Genomic DNA, 18,966 nt, shown 5'->3' on the forward strand with positions numbered 1-18,966 from the left:
AATAAGCAGTCAGCTACCAGTGAGTCAATCAATCAGTCAGTAAGCAGGTCAGGTACCAGTGAGTCAGTCAACTATTCAGTTAGCCAGTCAGGCACTAGTTATTTAACTAGTTAGTCAACCAGTCAGTCAGTCGGTAGGTACCAAACAGTTAGCTACGCAGTCAGTCACCAGTCCGTTAGGCCGTTGTTAGTAGGTCAGCATGTCCGTCGACGTTAGATGGCCAGTCAAGTACCAGTGAGTCAGTCAACCGGTAAGTGAATTGGTCAAGTACCAGTTGCTTACCAGAAAAACATTTTATTCTATTTCACTCGGTTACAAGACCAAACCTTAAGCGAACCACACTCTCTGAGGAATACGAACAGAATACTAAAATATTACTAAGAAATACAAAAATGGTTCGATTGCAAATAGCACAAAAGAATCACGTAGTACAAAAAATTCTAATGAACGCCATATCAATAAAACGATAATACCGATGATAAGGGGGGCCTTCAGAGTCACTACGAAACTGTCCAAAGGTTACTGAAAGTGTTCATCCTCATTTCGATTATCTCCAAGTACGTTAATAACAGTTCGAGCTGACATAACTTGGCAACAGGCTTAAGGAGTTCTTCTTTTCTCACCTGCACCTTAGCGATTCTTACATGCCCATCTTTTCCCGGATAGACTTCGACGACTCGACCAATAAGGTTTGCAGCTGGACAGGTAACCGTGAGTCAGTCAACCAGCCAGTCATGAGGTCAGTCACTAGTCAGTTAACCAGTCCCCGCTGATGTTTGGATGCGTTCAAATCGATTCGTTTTCTCGCCTTCATAAGTGTATTTCGAGCCATTTTTCCTCAACAGAAGCCCTCAGGACCTCATCATTAAGCTGGAATGTGGGTAGAGGCAAGCCTCTGAAAGAAAACGGAGATGAGAGGTGGTTTAATGTAGACTGGACCACCAAAAGGCTTTCATGCAAGCTTATCGAGATCACAAGTGAAGTCGTGTGTCTGGCCCGTCTGTGGATTGCTACCAAGATCTGGCACTGAGGTGTGTTTTGAATGTAAACTTTTGATTTCTCTTGGAACTTTTAATCTTGAAAGATCGACCCTTTTTCTGTGTTGCTCTATGAGCAGAATGCTGGATCCTTGGAATTGTTTGTTATATGAACGGTTCACTGAAATGGAAAATGGGAATCATTGTGGGTGTTTTAGGCTGCAATAAGTGTCACATTAAAGAGCCTTGTAATGCACACACTTACATAATGTTGTCTCTTAAACTAAACAGGAAAAATATAACAACAGTTATAGGTCTTAATTGGCCTCATGTATACTTAGATTGATAGAAAAGAATTAATACAGTTATTTTTCTTCTCACTATATTGCTATTTTCATGTCTATAACTATGCAAGCTGTTAAATACTTATGATATCAGTAAAACTAGAAAGTTTTGTGGGAATCTTAATAACAAAGAGGCATTTAAAAAGGAAGGGTAGTTGTCAACAGACTTAGAAACCTCAATTTGGGATTAAAGCACAAACTGCAACTAACGGTTTTTAAATTGTCGGGTTGGTGCAAAATTTGTTGGGCTCACCAAGACATTGCCATCTAGATGCTTGCCTCAGAGGGATAGAGGCAATGAGAATGCCTCTCACTTGACTTGTGGTTGCTCAAACCCTAGCCTAACTGTAACCCTAACCCTAAACTGTAACCCTAACTCTAAACTGTAACCTTAACTTCAAAATACTGGAAAAAGGTCAATGGATTTCTAAAACCCCAACCCTAACCTTTGGGTTAAGTCGAGACTCGCCATACCTGTCTCCTGAGGTAGTCGAACACCTTAGTCAGGTAATACTTTTTTTTTAAGTATTTACCTTAATAAAATTTTCCTTTTGTAAGTATATTGCTATTTTCATGTCTCTAATTATGCAAACTGTTACCTACTTATAATACCAGTAAAACTAGAAAGTTTTGTGTGAACCTTAATAAAGAATAGTAATTTAGAAGGGAAGGGTAGTTTTCAAAAGACTAGGAAACCTCAGTTTGAGATTAGAGCACAAACTAAAAGTAAAAGCTTTTACATTGTCAGGTTAGTGCAAAATCTTTTGGGCTCACCACAACCAGTGCCATCTCGACGCTTGTCAAGAGGTGCTACAGGACAATGAAAACGCTTGTCACTTGACTTGAGGTTGCTCAAACCTTAGCCCTAAACTGTAACCCTAACCCTAAAACGGTAGCCCGAACATCAAAATACGGGAAAAAGGTCAATGGAATTGTGCAACCCCAACCCTAACCTTTGGGTTAAGTCGAGACTCGCCATAGCTGTCTCCTAGGGGTGTCAAATATCTTAGTCAGGTGAATTTTATTGTTTTCATTATTTAGTTTAACTCTTTACCGTCAGGCAAAAAACCTTATACTTTTGCCATACAAAACCTAAGCTCACTTTTTTTGTCTTTATATGAAGTATCCCTTACAATATTTGCAGTTTTGAGAAACCGTTGACTCAGACTTTGGAGTCACTTGACCTAGATACCCCGCTCGTGTTTGGATGCGTTCAAATCGATTCGTTTTCTCGCGTTTATAAGTGTATTTCGAGCCATTTTCCCTCTACAGAGGCCCTCAGGACAGCATCATTAAGCCGGAATGTGGATAGAGACAAGCCTCTGAAAGAAAAAAGAGGTGAGAGGTGGTTTGATGTAGACTGGACCGCCAAAATGCTTTCATGCAAGCTTGGCGATTTCACAAGGGAAGGCGTGTCTCTAGCCCGTTTGTGGATTACTACCAGGACCTACTAAGGCTATTTGGGCCAGTTATGAGTGGCAAAAGTCTGGATCGATGTGATATTTTGCTGGTAGGACTGGGTGGGCAGAAAGTTATAATAACCTGCCAAAATGGAAATGTGAGGGGTTGCCTTCTCGAGTTGTGGTAGAATTACCCAGAATTCTTTTTGATCAGAAACGAGGCAAAGGTAATGTTTACGACACTAGCTTTCGTGGAAAGGAGGTTCAAGACCTGCCCGATATAGTGAGAAGGCATCTTCCAGACAAACAGAAAGATATGGCCCTGAGGTGTGTTGTGAAGGGAAACTTTTGACTTCTTGAGGACGCTTTTTCAGTGTTGCTCTTGGAGCAGAATGCTACATTCTTAGAACTTTTGGTTATATGAACGGTTCGCTGCACTTGAAAACGGGAATCATTGTTGGTGTTTCAGAATGCAATAAGTGTCACATCAAACAGCCTTGCAATGTACACACTTACATAATGTTGTCTCTTAATTTCAACACCAAAAAATAACAACAGTTATGGGTCTTATTTGGCCACATCTATGCTTAGATTGATAGAAAAGGTCTACTAAAATTTTGCTTTTCTCACTATATAGCTATTTTGATGTCTATAACTATGCAAGCTGTTTAATACTTATGATCTCAGTAAAACTAGAAAGTTTTGTCTAAGTCTTAATAAAGAATAGGGATTTAGAAGGGAAGGGTAGTTGACAACAGACTTGGAAAGCTCAATTTCGGATTAGAGCAGAAAGTGCAAGTAACAGTTTTTAAATTGTCAGGGTAGTACAAAATGTTTTGGGCTCCCCGAGACCGGTGCCATCTGAATGGTTGAGGGCAATGATAATCCTTGTCACTTGACTTGTGGTTGCTTAAACGCTAACCTAACTGTAACACTAACCCTAACCCTAAAACTGTAACCCTAACTCTAAACTGTAACCCTAACATCAAAATACTGGAAAAAGGTCAATATAATTCTGCAAGTCCAACCCTAACCTTTGGGTTAAGTCGAGACTCGCCATACCTGTCTCCTGAGTGTGTCAAATACCTTAGTCAGGTCATTTTAATTGTTTTCATTATTTAATTTAACTCTTTACCGTCAGGCAAAAAACTTTATAATTTGGCCATACAAACCTTAAGCTCACTTTGTTTTTCTTGATATGAAGTATCCCTTACAATATTTGCAGTTTTGAGACACCGCAGGCCCAAACTTTGCGGTCACCTGACCTAGATACCAAGCTCGTGTTTGGATGCGTTCAAATAGATTCGTTTTCTCGCGTTTATAAGTGTTTTTCCAGCCATTTTCCCTCTACAGAAGCCCTCAAGACAGCATCATTAAGCTGGAATGTGGGTAGAAACAAGCCTCTTAAAGAAAACAGAGGTGAGAGGTGGGTTGATGTAGACTGGACCGCCAAAATGCCGTTATGCAAGTTTGGCGAGTTCACAAGTGAAGGTGTGTCTCTAGCTTGTCTGTGGATTGCTACGAGGACCAACCAACGCTATTTGGGCCAGGTTTGAGTGCCAAAAGTCTGGATCGATGTGATGTTTTGCAAGTTGGACTGGGTTGCTTGACACTTTCTAAGATAGAAATGTCAGGTGTTGCCTTATCGAGTTCTCGCAGAATTTCCCAGAGTTCTTCTCAGTCAGAAACGAGGAAAAGGTTCTGTTTGCGACACTAGCCTTCGTCGAAAGGAGGAACAAGAGCTGCCGGATAAAGTGAGAAGGCATCTTCCTTACAAACGGCAAGATCTGTCCCTGAGGTGTGTTTTGAATGCAAACTTTTGATTTCTTGAGGAAGTTGTTATCTTGAAACATCGACACTTTTTCAGTGTTGCTCTTGGAGGAGAATGCTGGATTTTTGGGACTTGTTGTTATATGAACGGTTCACTGCAATAGAAGACAGGACTCATTGTGGGTGTTTTAGGCTGCAATAAGTGCCACATTAAACAGCGTTGCAACGTACACACTTACATAATGTTGTGTCTTAATTTCAACATGAAAAAAAATAACGACAGTTATGGGTCTTATTTGGCCCCATGTATGTTTAGATTAATAGAAAAGGGTTAATAAAATTTTCCTTTTCTCACTATATTGCTATTTTCATGTCTATAACTATGCAAGCTGTTAACTACTTATGACATCAGTAAAGCCTTAAAGTTTTGTGCGAATCTTAATAAAGAATACGGCTTTAGACGGGAAGGGTAGTTGTCAACAGACTTGGAAACATCAATTTGGGATTAACGCACAAACTGCAAGTAAAAGCATTTAAAAAGTTTTGGACTTACGAAGCCCAGTGCCATCTGGATGCTTCCATCGGAGGGCTAGAGGGCAATGAAAACGCCTGTCACTTGACTTGTGGTTGCTTAAACGCTAACCTGACTGTAACCCTAACCCTAAAACTGTAGCTCCAACCCTAGACTGTAACCCTCACATCAAAATACTGGAGAACGGTCAATGGATTTCTAAAATCCCAACTCTAACCTTTGGGTTCAGTCAAGACTCGCTATAGCTTTCTCCTGAGGATGTGAAATACCTTGGTCAGGTGATCTTAATTTTTTTCAGTATGTAGCTCAAAATTTTCCTTTTCGCAGTATATTGCTATTTTCATGTCTATAACTATGCATGCTGTTAACAACTTATAATATCAGTAAGACTAGAAGATTTTGTGTGAGCTTTAAAAAAGAATAAGGATTTAGAAGCGAAGGGTAATTGTCAAAACACTTGGAGAGCCCAAATTGGGATTAGAGCACAGACTGAAATTAACAGTTTCTACATTGTCAGGTTAGTCCAAACTGTTTTGGGCTAACCACGACCAGTGCCATCTGAATGCTTGACCAGGGGTGCAACAGGGCAATGAAAATGCTAGTCACTTGACCTCTGGCTGCTCAAAAACTAACCCAATTGTAACCCTTACCTTTAACTGTAACCTTAACTCTAAATTTGAAACCCTAACCCTAAAACTGTAACCCTAACACTAACCTGTAACCCTAACCCTAAACTGCAACCCTAAACTGTAACCCTAACATCAAAATACTGGAAAAAGGTCAATGGAATTCTGCACCCCCAACCCTAACCTTTGGGTGAAGTCGAGACTCGTCATAGCTTTCTCCTAGGGTGTCAAATACCTTAGTCAGGTCATTTTAATTGTTTCCATTATTTAGTTCAACTCTTTACCGTCAGGCAAAAAGTCTTATAATTTCGCCATACAAAACTTAAGCTCCCTTTGTTTGTCTTTATATGAGGTATCCCTTAAAATATTTGCAGTTTTGAGACACCGTGGACTTAAACTTTGGGTTCACTTGACCTAGATACCCCGCTCGTTTTTGGATGCGTTCAAATCGATTCGTTTTCTCGCGTTTATAAGTGTTTTTTGAGCCATTTTCCCTCTACAGAAGCCCTCAGGACAGCATCATTAAGCTGGAATGTGGGTAGAGGCAAGCCTCTGAAAGAAAACAGAGGTGAGAGGTGGTTTGATGTAGACTGGACCGCCAAAATGCTTTCTTGCAAGGATGGCGAGTTCGCAAGTCAAGGTGTGTCTCTGGCCCGTCTGTGGATTGCTACCAGGACCTACCAAGGCTATTTGGGCCAGTTTTGAGTGGCAAAAGTCTGAATCGATGTCATATTTTCCTGGTAGGACTGGGTGGCCCGACAGTCATAATAACTTTCTAAAATGGAAATATGAGGTGTTGCCTTCTCGAGCTGTGGTGGAGTTTCCCAGAATTCTTTTTGGTCAGAGACGAGGCAAGGGTTGTGTTTGCGACAGTACCTTTCGTCGAGAGAAGTAACAAGAGCTAATGTGACACTTATGGCAGTCTAAAACACCCACAAAGATTCCCGATTTCCATTGCAGTGAACCGTTCTTATAACAACAAATTCCAAAACTCCAGCATTCTGCTCCAGGAGCAACACTGAATAAGTGTCGATCTTTGAAGTTCAAACCTTCCTCAAGAAATCAAAATTTTGCATTCAAAACACACCTCAGGGTCAGATCTTGATATTTGTCTGGAGGATGTCTTCTCACTTTATCCGGCAGCTCTTGTTCCTACTTTCGACGAAAGCTTGTGTCGCAAACACAACCTTTGCCTCGTTTCTGACCGAGAAGAATTCTAGGAAATTCCACCACAGCTCGAGAAGGCAACACCTCACATTTCCATTTTAGTAAGTTATTATAAGTGTCGGACCACCCAGTCCTACTTGCAAAATATCACATCGATCCAGACTCTTGCTACTAGAAAATGGCCCAAATGGCCTTTGTAGGTCATGGTAGCAATCCAGACTCTGGCCAGAGAAACGCCTTCACTTGTGAATTCGCCAAGCTTGCATGAAAGCATTTTGGTGGTACAGTCTACATCAAACCACCTCTCACCTCTGTTTTCTCTCAGAGGCTTGCCTCTACACACATTCCAGCTTAATGATGCTGTCCTGAGAGCTTCTATATCCGTTGCAAATATTGTAAGGGATACTTCATATAAAGACAAACAAAGTGAGCTTAAGTTTTGTATGGCCAAATTATAAGGTTCTTTGCCGGACGGTAAAGAGTTAGTCTAAATAATGAAAACAATTAAAATCACCTGAATAAGGTATTTGACACACTCAGGAGACAGCTATGGCGAGTCTCGACTTAACCCAAAGGTTAGGGTTGGGGTTGCAGAATTCCATTGACCTTTTTACCTTATTTTGATGTTAGGGTTACCGTTTAGGGTTAGGGTTACAGTTTAGGGTTAAGGTTACAGTTTTAGGGTTAGGGTTACAGTTTAGGGTTACGGTTTGAGCAACCACAAGTCAAGTGAGAAACATTGTCATTGTCCTGTAGCAGCCCGGGAAAACACCAAATGGAGATTTTCAAGTCTATTGACAAGTACCCTTGCCTTCTAATTCCCTATTCTATTTTAGGGGTCACACAAAACTTTATAGTTTTACTGATGTTATCAGTAGTTAACAGCTTGCATAATTGGAGTCATGAAAATAGCAATATACTAACAAAATAAAAAGCTTATTAAGCTAAATACTGGAAAAAGTATTAACCGTTTTCTATCAATCTAAGCATACATGGGGCCAAATAAGACCTATAACTGTTGTTATTTTTTTCCTGTTTAATATAAGAGACAACATTATGTAAGTGTGTCCATTGCAAGGCTGTTTAATGTGACACTTATTCCAGCCTAAAACACACACAATGATTCCCATTTTCCATTTCAGTGAACCGTTCATATAACAAAAAATCCCAAGGATCCAGCAATCTGCTCCTAGAGCAACACAGTAAAAGGGTCGATCTTTCAAGATCAAAAGTTCCAAGAGAAATCAAAAGTTTGCATTCAAAACACACCTCAGGGCCAGATCTTGGTAGCAATCCACAGACGGGCCAGAGACACGACTTCACTTGTGAACTCTATAAGTTTGCATGAAAGGCTTTTGGCGGTCCAGTCTACATTAAACCACCTCTCATCTCCGTTTTCTTTCAGAGGCTTGCCTCTACCCACATTCCAGCTTAATGATGAGGTCCTGAGGGCTTCTGTAGAGGGAAAATGGCTCGAAGTACACTTATGAAGGCGAGAAAACGAATCGATTTGAACGCATCCAAACATCAGCGGGGACTGGTTAACTGACGAGTGACTGACCTCATGACTGGCTAGTTGACTGACTCACGGTTACCTGTCCAGCTGCAAACCTTGTTGGTCGAATCGTCGAAGTCTATCCGGGAAAAGATGGGCATGTAAGAATCGCTAAGGTGCAGGTGAGAAAAGAAGAACTCCTTAGGCCTGTTACCAAGTTATGCCAGCTCAAACTGTTATGAACGTACTTGGAGACAATCGAAATGAGGATGAACACTTTCAGAAACCTTTGGACAGTTTAGTAGTGACTCTGAAGGCCCCCCTTATCATCGGTATTATCGTTTTATTGATATGGCGTTCATTAGAATTTTTTGTACTACGTGATTCTTTTGTGCTATTTGCAATCGAACCATTTTTGTATTTCTTAGTTATAGTTTAGTATTCTGTTCGTATTCCTCAGAGAGTGTGGTTAGCTTAAGGTTTGGTCTTGTAACCGAAACGAAATTTAAGTGTTTCCTTATAGATTTCAATGCAGTCTAGTCAAACAAATTACTTTTGGGTTGTTTGCGGATACTGTTTGCAAAACCGTTTTTTCAGAGTGAGTTCAGCAAGACTTGACGCATTTCACTCTCTGGCCAAATATCCCAGGAAACATTAAGTATCAACAACAATTAGAGTTTCCTTACAAATTTCAACACAATCTTTTCAAAAAAATTGGTTTTGACTTGTTTCTATATACTTTTTGCAAAACTGAGTTTTCCAGCGAGATTTGAGAAAGAATTGACCTATTTCACTCTGTGGCCACATTTCGCAGGAAACATCGTATTTCAACAAAATTTTAGTTTATTCTTATACATTTCAATACAATCTGGTCAAAAAGGTTGGACTTGGCTTGTTCTCAGAAAAAAAGCGGTTCTTCAACTCAAGTTGAGCAAGACTTGGCAAATTTTACTCTCTGGCCAAATTTTGCTGGAAAGATCCGTTCTCATCTAGATTTCGATGCAATATAGTGAAAACTATCGCTTTTGGCTTCTTTGGAGATAATTTTTTCAAAAACGTGTTTCCAGCGTCAGTTGAGCAAGACTTGACCCATTTCACTCTCTAACCAAGTTTTGCAGGAATCACCAGGTATTAAGCAAATTTTTATTGTATTTTTACAGATGTCGAGGCAATCTGGAAAGAGATTTCTTTTGCGTTTTTGTTTCTGCCTCAGCATACCCTAAGTATCAACCACATTTTAGTGTTTGCTTAGAGACTGCCTGACCGAATTGTTGACTGAGTTTTACCAAGTTGTTGGCCGACAGGTGAGTGACTGGCAAAACAAAGGTGACTGACTGGTTCACTAACTGGTTGACAGACTAGCCCGCATTAGACTGGCTGACTAACTACCAGTTGCTGACTAGCGAGTGACTCTCTTACTTATTTGTTGACTCAGCCTGTTGTACCTGACTGGCTGTGACTGGTGAACTAACTTCGTGACTGACTCGTGACTGAATGGGTTACTGCCTGGTGACTGACTGGCTGACTGGCCGGTTGACTGACTAGATGACAGAAACATTGACTGACTCAACGGTACTTGACTGGCGATCTAACTGGCTAACTGACTGGCTCACCGACCGGTGACTGAGGGGCTAATTGACTGGTGAGAAAGTGACTGGTTGACTGACTAGATCCCTTAAAGGCACTTGAATAACTATCTCTCTGGTTAGTCGACTTGCTGACTAATTGTTGACTGAGTGCCGAATAATTGATTGCTGAGTGACTCACCGACTAGCTGGTCGACTGACTTGATTAATGAATGGTTGGCTGAGTCAGTGGCAACTGACTGGCTATTTGACTGGTTAACTAACTCGGTGAGCGACTGGTGACTATGTGCCTAGTTGAATGGTAATTGAGATGGTGACTGGCTGGTTGACTGAGTGACTGAATGGTTGGCTTACTCAGTGATACTTTCTGGCTATCTAACCGGTTAGAAGACTTGCTTACCGACTGTTGACTGAGTAGCTAACTGACTGGCGACTAAGCGGCTGACATTCTAATGGACTGACAGGATGACTGAATGGTTTGATTAGCTCAATGGTACTTGACTAGCTGTCTGACTAGGTAACTGAGCTGCTGATCGACTGGTGACTAAGGGCCTAGTTGAATGGTGATTGAAATGATAACTGGCAGGTAGACTGAGTGATTGACTGAGTGGTCGGCTGACTGAGTGGCACTTGACTGGCTTTCTGACCAGTTAGTTGAGTTGCTTATCGATTGGTGACAAACTGGCGGAGCGTATACTGGACTGACGGGATGACTGATTGGCTGACTTACTTAGTGCTACTTGACTGGTTATCTAAGCGGTTAACTGACTCTCTATCTGACTGCGATGTGAACCGAGCGGTAACTGACTGGCTAACTGACTGATGGCTATCTGGCTGATTGTTTTGCTGCTGAATTACTTGTATCTCAACGGCTTACTAACTCGTTAACTGACCTTTTATCTAACTGGTTGAGTGACTGGTTTACTGACTGGTTTTGTGACTGACTGAGTGAATGGTTGCTGACTGATTGACGGGTTAACTAACTTGTACCTGACCGTCTCAGTGACTGGTTAAGTAACTCATTGGTGCCTCACTAGTCGTCTTACTGCTTGACTGACATGGTGACCGACTAATGACGGGCTAATTGACTGATGATTTACTTTTGAACTAGCTGTTCGGTACCTTAGCGGGTGACTGACTGGTTGACTGACTGACTGAGCTAATGGCTTCTGAGGCGAGTGACTTACCGGTTGACTGACTCACTGGTACCTGACTTTCCTTTTGTCTTTTGGACTGACGTACTGACTGACAAACGATTGGATAGCTGACTAATGACTGACTGTTTGATTAGTTGACTGACTCAGTCAGTCAACCAGACTGGCAGCCAATAGTGAAATAGCCACTAAGTCAACACTCGGTCATCAACTCAGTTAACTAGTCAGATAGCTAGTCAAGTACCATTGAACCAGTCAGTCACCAGTTGGTCATCAAAGCAGTCAACCGGTCAGTGAATTGGTCAAGTATCAGTGAGTAAATGAACCAGTGAGTCATGCATTCAGCCAGTGGTCAGTGAGAGGAAAACAACTGAACGGCACTGGTTTTGCAAAAACTTTTTAGCCAAACGCACTTTCTTCCTGAGAATGCGTTGAAATCTATTTAAAAAACCCCAAGTCTAGGTGACTTACAATATTTTAAGAGAAATTGGACCCAAGGGTGAAAAACACGTATTTTGTTGCTGCTCAAGTCAAACTTTAAAACACTAAAAAACAAAGGTGACTGACTGGTTAATAGACTAACTGGTATTAGACTGGCTGATAAAATGCCTGTTGCTAAGAGGCGAGTGTCTCTCTTACTGATTGGTTTACTCAGACTTTTGTACCTGACTGGCTCTGACTGGTTACTTTGGTGACCGACCCGTGACTGAGTGGCTAACTGCCTCGTTGACTGCCTTACCGACTGGTGACTGACGGACTAATTGACTGGTGACTGGCTGGTTGACTGACCAGCTAACAGCAAGTGTGAATGACCCAGTGGCACTTGAATGGTTAACTGACTTGCTGACCGACTGGTGACTGAGTGGCTAATTGACTGGTGACTGACTGGCTGACTGGCTGAATGACTGAGCGGCTGACTGGGAAGATTTCTGACCCAATGGTACTTGACAAGCTATCTGACTGGCTAACTCACTTGCAAAACAACTGGTTAATTAGTGAATAATTGACTGGTGACTGACTGGTCGGGTGGCTGTTTGACCGTCTCGCTGACTTAATGTTTGCTGAACCCTGTGGTACTTGACTGGCTATCTGAATGGTACTGGACTGGCTATCTGACTTGTTAACTTCCTCAGTGAGCAACGTTTGACTGATCAACTAATTGATTGGAGACAAAGTGACTCGTTGACTGACTGGCTGACTGAAAGACTGAGTGACTAAATGGCACTTGACTATCTCTCTGGTCAGTCGACTTGCTGACCAATAGGTGACTTAGTGCCGAATAATTGACTGCTGACTGTTTTGTCGACTGGCTGGTTGACTGACTGGATTAATGAATAGTTGACTGACTTATTGGCACTTGACTGGCTCTCTGAATGGACAACTAACTTGGTGTACGACTGGTCACTACGTGCGTAGTTGAATGTTGATTGAGATGGTGACTGGCTGGTTGACGGAGTGAGTGAATGAATATATGGCTTCCCCAGTGATACTTGACTGGCTATCTAACCAGTTAACTGACTTGCTGACCGACTACTGACTGAGTGACTAACTGACTGGTGACGAACTGGCGGAGTGTCTAGTGGGTTGACAGGAAAACTGCATGGTCCGATTAACTAAATGAAAGCTCACTAGCTTTCATGCTAGTTAACTGAGTTGCTTATCGACTAGAGAGAAGGGCTTAGTTTAATGGTGATTGAGATGCTGACTGGCAGGAGGACTGAGTGAATGACTAAATGGTCGCCTGACTGAGTTCCACTTAACTTGCTATCTGACCAGTTAGCTGACTTGCTAATCGACTGGTGACTAACTGGCGGAGAAAGTCATCTACTATTTACTCAGTTAATCTTTAAGTCAGCCAGTCAGTCAACCAGGTAGTCAGCCTGTCAGTCAGCAAGCCATTACCGACTTAGTCTATTAATCAGTCAGATAGGCACTCAAGTACCAGTGATTCAGTCAACCATTCCGTCAAACAGTAAGTAAACCAGCTAGATAGCGAGTCACTCACTAGTTAATTAGCTACTCAGAGACCGTTCTCTAAGCAAGTTAGTTAACCAGTCAGATAGCCAGTTAAGTGCCCCTGAGGGAGTCAGCTATTTAGTCATAGAGTCAGTCAGTCCACCAGTCAGTCAGCAGTCAGTAAGCCACTGTCTTTAGTCCCTCAGGAATGCAGTGAACCAGTCTGATAAGCAGTCAAGTATCATTCAGTGAGCCTTTCAGTAAATCAGCCAGTCAGCGTCTCCGTCAGCAAGCCACTCAACTAGCTACTCAGTCACTAGTAAGTCAGCACCTCAGTTAACCAGTACGATACTCACTCAAGTACCGCTGGGGCACTCAACCATTCAGTCATCAAGTAAGTCAATTAGCCACTTACCAGATAAGTTAGTAGCTGACTTAAAGATTAGCCACTCAGTCACCAGTCGGCCAGTGACTCAGCTGACCAGAGAGATGGCCAGTCAAGTACTATTAAGTCAATCAATCTTTCAGTAAGCCAGTCACTCAACGAGCCACTAAGTCAAGAGTCAATTAGCAACCTAGTCACCAGTCGGTCAGCAAGTCAGTTAGTCAACCAATGGGATAACCGTCAGGAACCATTGAGTCAGCTGGTCAGGTACCACCGAGAAAGTCTACCAGTCAGTAAGCCAATCAATCACCACTCTGTAAGCCAGTGAGTCACCATTCGGTTACCAAGGTGGTAGACCGATAAGTCACCCATCTAACAACAGACTCAGATACAAGTAATTCACTCAACCGCTCAGTCAACTAGTCACAAAGACAGTCAATCACTTCTAAAAGGTCAGGTAGTTAGCGTACCAGATAGTCAGCCGGCCGAGTACCAGCGAGCCTTTCACTTCGTCACTCCGCTACTCAGTCAACAGATCAGCAAGCTAGTCAGTAACCACTCATTTAGTCAGTCCATTACCAGTTGGTCAGTGAGGCGGTCAACCAGTTAGTAAGCCGCTCAGGTACCAGTGATACAGTTAACCAATCAGACAGTCAGACACTAGTAAGCCAGTAATAAGTCTGTCAGCAAGTCATTCACTCAGCAAGTCAATAAGTCTGTCAACAAGTCTGTCAAGCAGTCCGACAACCAGTAAGTCAGCGAGTCAAGTACCAGTGAATCAGTCAACCAGTCGGTGATTCAGTCAGTCACCAGTCAAATAGCCACTTACTGACAAGTCAGTCAAGGAGTCAATTGACAAGTCAGCCAGTCATTCTTTATTCAGTAGCCATTAGATCAGTCACTCCACCATTCAATCAAGCAGTCACTCAGCAGGTAAGGTAACAGTAAGTCAGTCAACCAGTACGTTGGCAAGTATGTCACCAATCACTTACCAACTCAGTCACCAGTCGGTGAATAAGTCATTGAATAGGTCACATGACTCTCTCAGGGGCGCTTGACTGGCTATCTGACTGATTAACTGACTTGCTGAGAGAACAGTCCCTGGTGACTGACTAGCAATCTGGCCAATCTGGTCAATCAAGCAGTCACTCAGCCGGTCAGGTGCAAGTGAGTCAGTCAACCAGTACGTTGGCAAGTCAATAACCAGTCACTTAGCCACTCGGTCACCGGTCGGTCAAGAAGTCAGTGAACAAGTCAAATAGCCAATCAGGCACCAGTGAGTCAGTCAACGAATCAAGCACAGAGTCACTCTCCAGTCAGTAACCAGTCATCCTATGAAGTAGTCAACCAGTCAGTCAAGCAGTTTCTCAGGCAACCAGGTACCGTTAAGGCAATCAACCAGTCAGTCAGCCAGAAAGTCACCTAGTCAGTTACCAAGTCTGTCACTAGTAAGTCTCCAAGACACTCAACTAGTCAGTCAACGTGTCAGGTACCAGTAGGTCAGCAGTCAAGTGGTCAGTCAGTCAGGTAGGCAGACAGTCACCAATCAGTAAGTCAGTACCTCATCAAACAGTCAGCAAATCAGTCAACCAGTCAGTAACCTAGTCAGTAAACCAAGCAATCAACTAGGCAGTCAATCAGTCAGTCAATCACGCAGTCAAATAATGCGTTAGCTAGTCAGTCACCCAGTAATTTAACACGCAATTAATAGTCAGTAAGCCAGTCAACCAGCACACAGTCAGACAGTCAGGCAGTCCGCAAATCAGTCAACCTGTCAGGTATTAGTAAGTCATTCAACCAAACCATCATTTAGTCAGTCATCGGGAAGTTGACCAGTCAGTTATCCAGTCAGTGACACGTCGGCCTACAGGCCAATTAGTCAGTGAGTCAACTTGTCAATCGAACATTCAGTCAACCATTGAGTCAGTGAAGGACATTTAGTCAGTTAGACGGTCAAGCACCAGTGAGTCAGTGAATCAGTCAGTCACCAGTAAGCTAGCCAATCAGTTACCAGTCGGTCAGCAAGGCAGACTCAGGGGGCCAGTCAAGAAACAGTGAGTCAGTCAAGCTGTTAGTAAGCCGGGAAGACACCATTGAGTCCGTCAAGCAGTCAGTCAGCCAACCGGTGAGTCACCAGTCTGTCGAACAGTTAATCAATCAGTCAATCATCCGGTCAGGTACAAGTGGGTCGGTCAATTAGTCAGTGATCCTGTCACTTATTCTTTAGAGAGCCACTCAGGGAACCAGTCACTGAGTCAGTCAATCGCCAATCTGTAACCATTAACTAATCCAGTGAGTCAACCAGTTAGTGACCCAGTTAGTCAGCCGTAGAGGAACCAGTTTAACAGTCAAGTAGTCAGTCCACCAGTCAGTCAGTAAATAAGGTACCAATGAGTCAGTCTACCAGTCAGTCACCAGTTCACCAGTCAGTCAGTCAGCAAGTCAGTTAGCTGGTGAGTCACCAGTCGGTCACCAGGTTAGTCAACCACTCAGTCAACCACTCAGGCAACCAGTCACTAAGCTTCTCAGAGAGTCAGTCATGCACCACTGGGTCAGTCAAGTTTTCAGTCATCCATTTAGTTAAGCAGCCAGTCAGGCTCTCAGTCACTAGTCGGTGATCATCTCTCTTACCTAGTCAGATACCCAGTCAAGTACCACTCGGTTAGTCAACAATTCTCTCATCTGGTCAATGAACCAACCAGTCAGCCAGTAAGTCACAAGTCAGTCAGTAAGTTGGCTAACAAGACAGAGAGCCAGTCAAGTACCATTAAGCCAACCAATATTTCTGTCCGACAATCAGTAAACTACCCACTTCTCACTTAGTGATCTGTCGTTCAGCAAGTCATTTAACCAGTCAGATAGTCAGCCCAGTACCATTGCGTCAGTCAACATTTCAGTCAGTTAACCAGGCAGTCAGCCAGTCATGCACCGGTTAATAAGCCACTTACTCAGCTGTCGGCCAGTAAGTTAGTTAAACAGTCAAATACCCAGGTATCCAGGCACTCAGTCGTCAGTCAATCGGGAAGGAAGATAAGCAGTCAAAAAACCAGTGAAGTAACTTATTCAGTCAAAATTCATTCAGCCAGTCAGTAAATAAGGCGGTGCCCTTCTAAGTCACCATTCAACTCGGCACTCAGTCACCATTCGGTCAGCACGTCAGTTAGCTAGGAGTCACTTCGCCAATCAGTTACTAGTCGTTCAATACGTCGACTAACCAGATAGATAGCCAGTCAACTACCATTTAGTCAGTCAATTTTTCAGTCAGCAAGGAGGTAAATCAGCCATTTAACCAACAGCCAATTAGCCACCAAGTCACCAGTCACCAGGTAACTGAGTGGCTGTCTGACTGGTTAACTCACTCCTTACCAGCTAATGACTATCTAACTAACGACTAAGTTACAGGCTCACTGACTTATTGACTGACCCACTTATAGCTGATCGGATGACTGACTGATTGATTGAATCACTGGCACTTGACTGCGTATCTGACTAATTAACAGACTGACTGAGATGGTATTAAGCTCCTGACTTATTGACTAACGACGTGGTTGACTAACTCGCTGACTTAAAGATTAACGGACTCAATAGGACTAGACTTGCTTATTGACTGGCTAACTGATTGGCTTCCCGTGTGCTGACTGAGTGACTGGTAATTGACTGGATGACTAGCTGTTTGATTGACTGGATGACTGAACGGTTGACTAACCCAGTGGTACTATACTAGGTATCTGACTGGTTATCTGACTTCCTGACCAACTGGTGATCGAGCGGGTAAATTACTGGTAACTAAGTGGCTGACTGGCTGGTTGACTGACCGCCTGACTGAAAGGCTGACTAAAGCAGTGGTACTTGACGGGCTATCTCACTGGATAACTAACTTGCTGACCAACTGGTGACTGAGTGGCTAATTGACTGATGGTTAAATAGACGGTTGACCGCCTCGCTGAATGAAAAAGTGACTGACTCAATGGTACTTGACTGGCTCTCTATCTGGTTAGCCGACGTGTTGAACGACTGGTAACTAAGTGACTGAGTGATTGCTGACTGAATTGTTGACCTAGTGATACTTGACTCGTTAACTGACGTGCCTAATGTTGACTGAGTGTCTAATTGAATGGTGACTGAGAAGCTCACAGGCTTGTTTACTGACTGACTAAATGAATGTTTGACTGAGTGAGGTACTTGACTATTGATCTGACTTGTTAACCTCCTTCTCTACCGACTGAAGACTGAGTACCCGGATTACTAGTTGACTGACACGATAATACTTTACTCACGGTCTATGCGATTGGTTAACCGATTTCCTGACTGAGTGGTGCCTTAGTTGCAAATTTTCTTGTGACTGACTGGGTGACTGCCTTATTGACTGAGTGGCTGATTGAATGTTTGCCTGATTCAGTGGTTCTCAACTGGCTATTTGACTCACTTACGGACCGACTGGTGACTAAGTGGCTTATTACCTGGTGCCTGCCTGGCTGACTGACTCGTTGACTGACTGAAATGTTGACTGACGCAATAATACTTGGCTAAATATCTGACCGATTCACTGACTTCCTGACCGGCTGGTCACTGAGTAAGTTAGTGGGTGGTTTACTGGCTTGCGGAAAAAAATATTGGTTGTCTTAATGGTACTTGTCTGGCTCTTTATCTTTTTAGCACACCTACTGACTGACTGGTGACTTACTGGCTGACAGACTGGTTAATTCACTGGATTAGAGAAGTGTTGACTAACCCAGGTGTACTTGACTGATTGTCTGACTGGTTAACTCAGATGACGACCGACTAGTGACTGACAGCCTAATTGGCTGGTTAACTGACTGAATAATTGAATGCTTGATTGACCAAGTGGTACTTGACTGGCTCTCTGACGAGCTTAGTGACTGGTTCCCTGAGTGGTTGACTGAGTGGTTGACTAACCTGTTGACCGACTGGTGACAAACCAGCTAACTGACTGGTTGACTGACTGACTGGTGACCTTGTGACTGACTGGTAGACTGACTCACTGGTACCTGACTGGTCGACTGACTGCTTGACTGACACACTGGTACCTGAACGGCTGACTGTGTCACTAACTTCTTGAATGACTGAATGAGTTAACTGTTACTGATTGGCGACTGCCCGACTCAGTGACTGGTTGACTGAGTCATCGGTACCTGAGTTGCTGTCACCGACTATTGACTGTCTAACTGACGACTAAGTGAAAGGCTTACTGACTGATCGACTGACCCACTTATACCTGACCGCATGATTGACTGGTTGATTAGCTCGTCGACAGACTGGTGACTCAACGGTTGGCTGACTGACTGCTTGGCTGACTCAAAGGTATTGTTGCGACTCAGTGACAGCTTGACTGACTCACTGTTACTTGACTGGCCCTCTGAAATGTTGACTGCCTGCCTAGACCGATTGGTCACTGATTGGTTACCTGACTGGTGACTGACTAGTTGACTATCTTACTGGTAGTTGACCGTCTAACTGAATAAATGTCCTTCGTTGACTCAATGGTTGACTGGATGGTCGATTGACAAGTTCAGTCACTGGCTAACTGGCCTGCTGGCTGGGTTGTGACTGGAG

This window comes from Stylophora pistillata, chromosome 7, assembly GCF_964205215.1.
Source record: "Stylophora pistillata chromosome 7, jaStyPist1.2, whole genome shotgun sequence".
NCBI lineage: Eukaryota > Metazoa > Cnidaria > Anthozoa > Scleractinia > Pocilloporidae > Stylophora > Stylophora pistillata.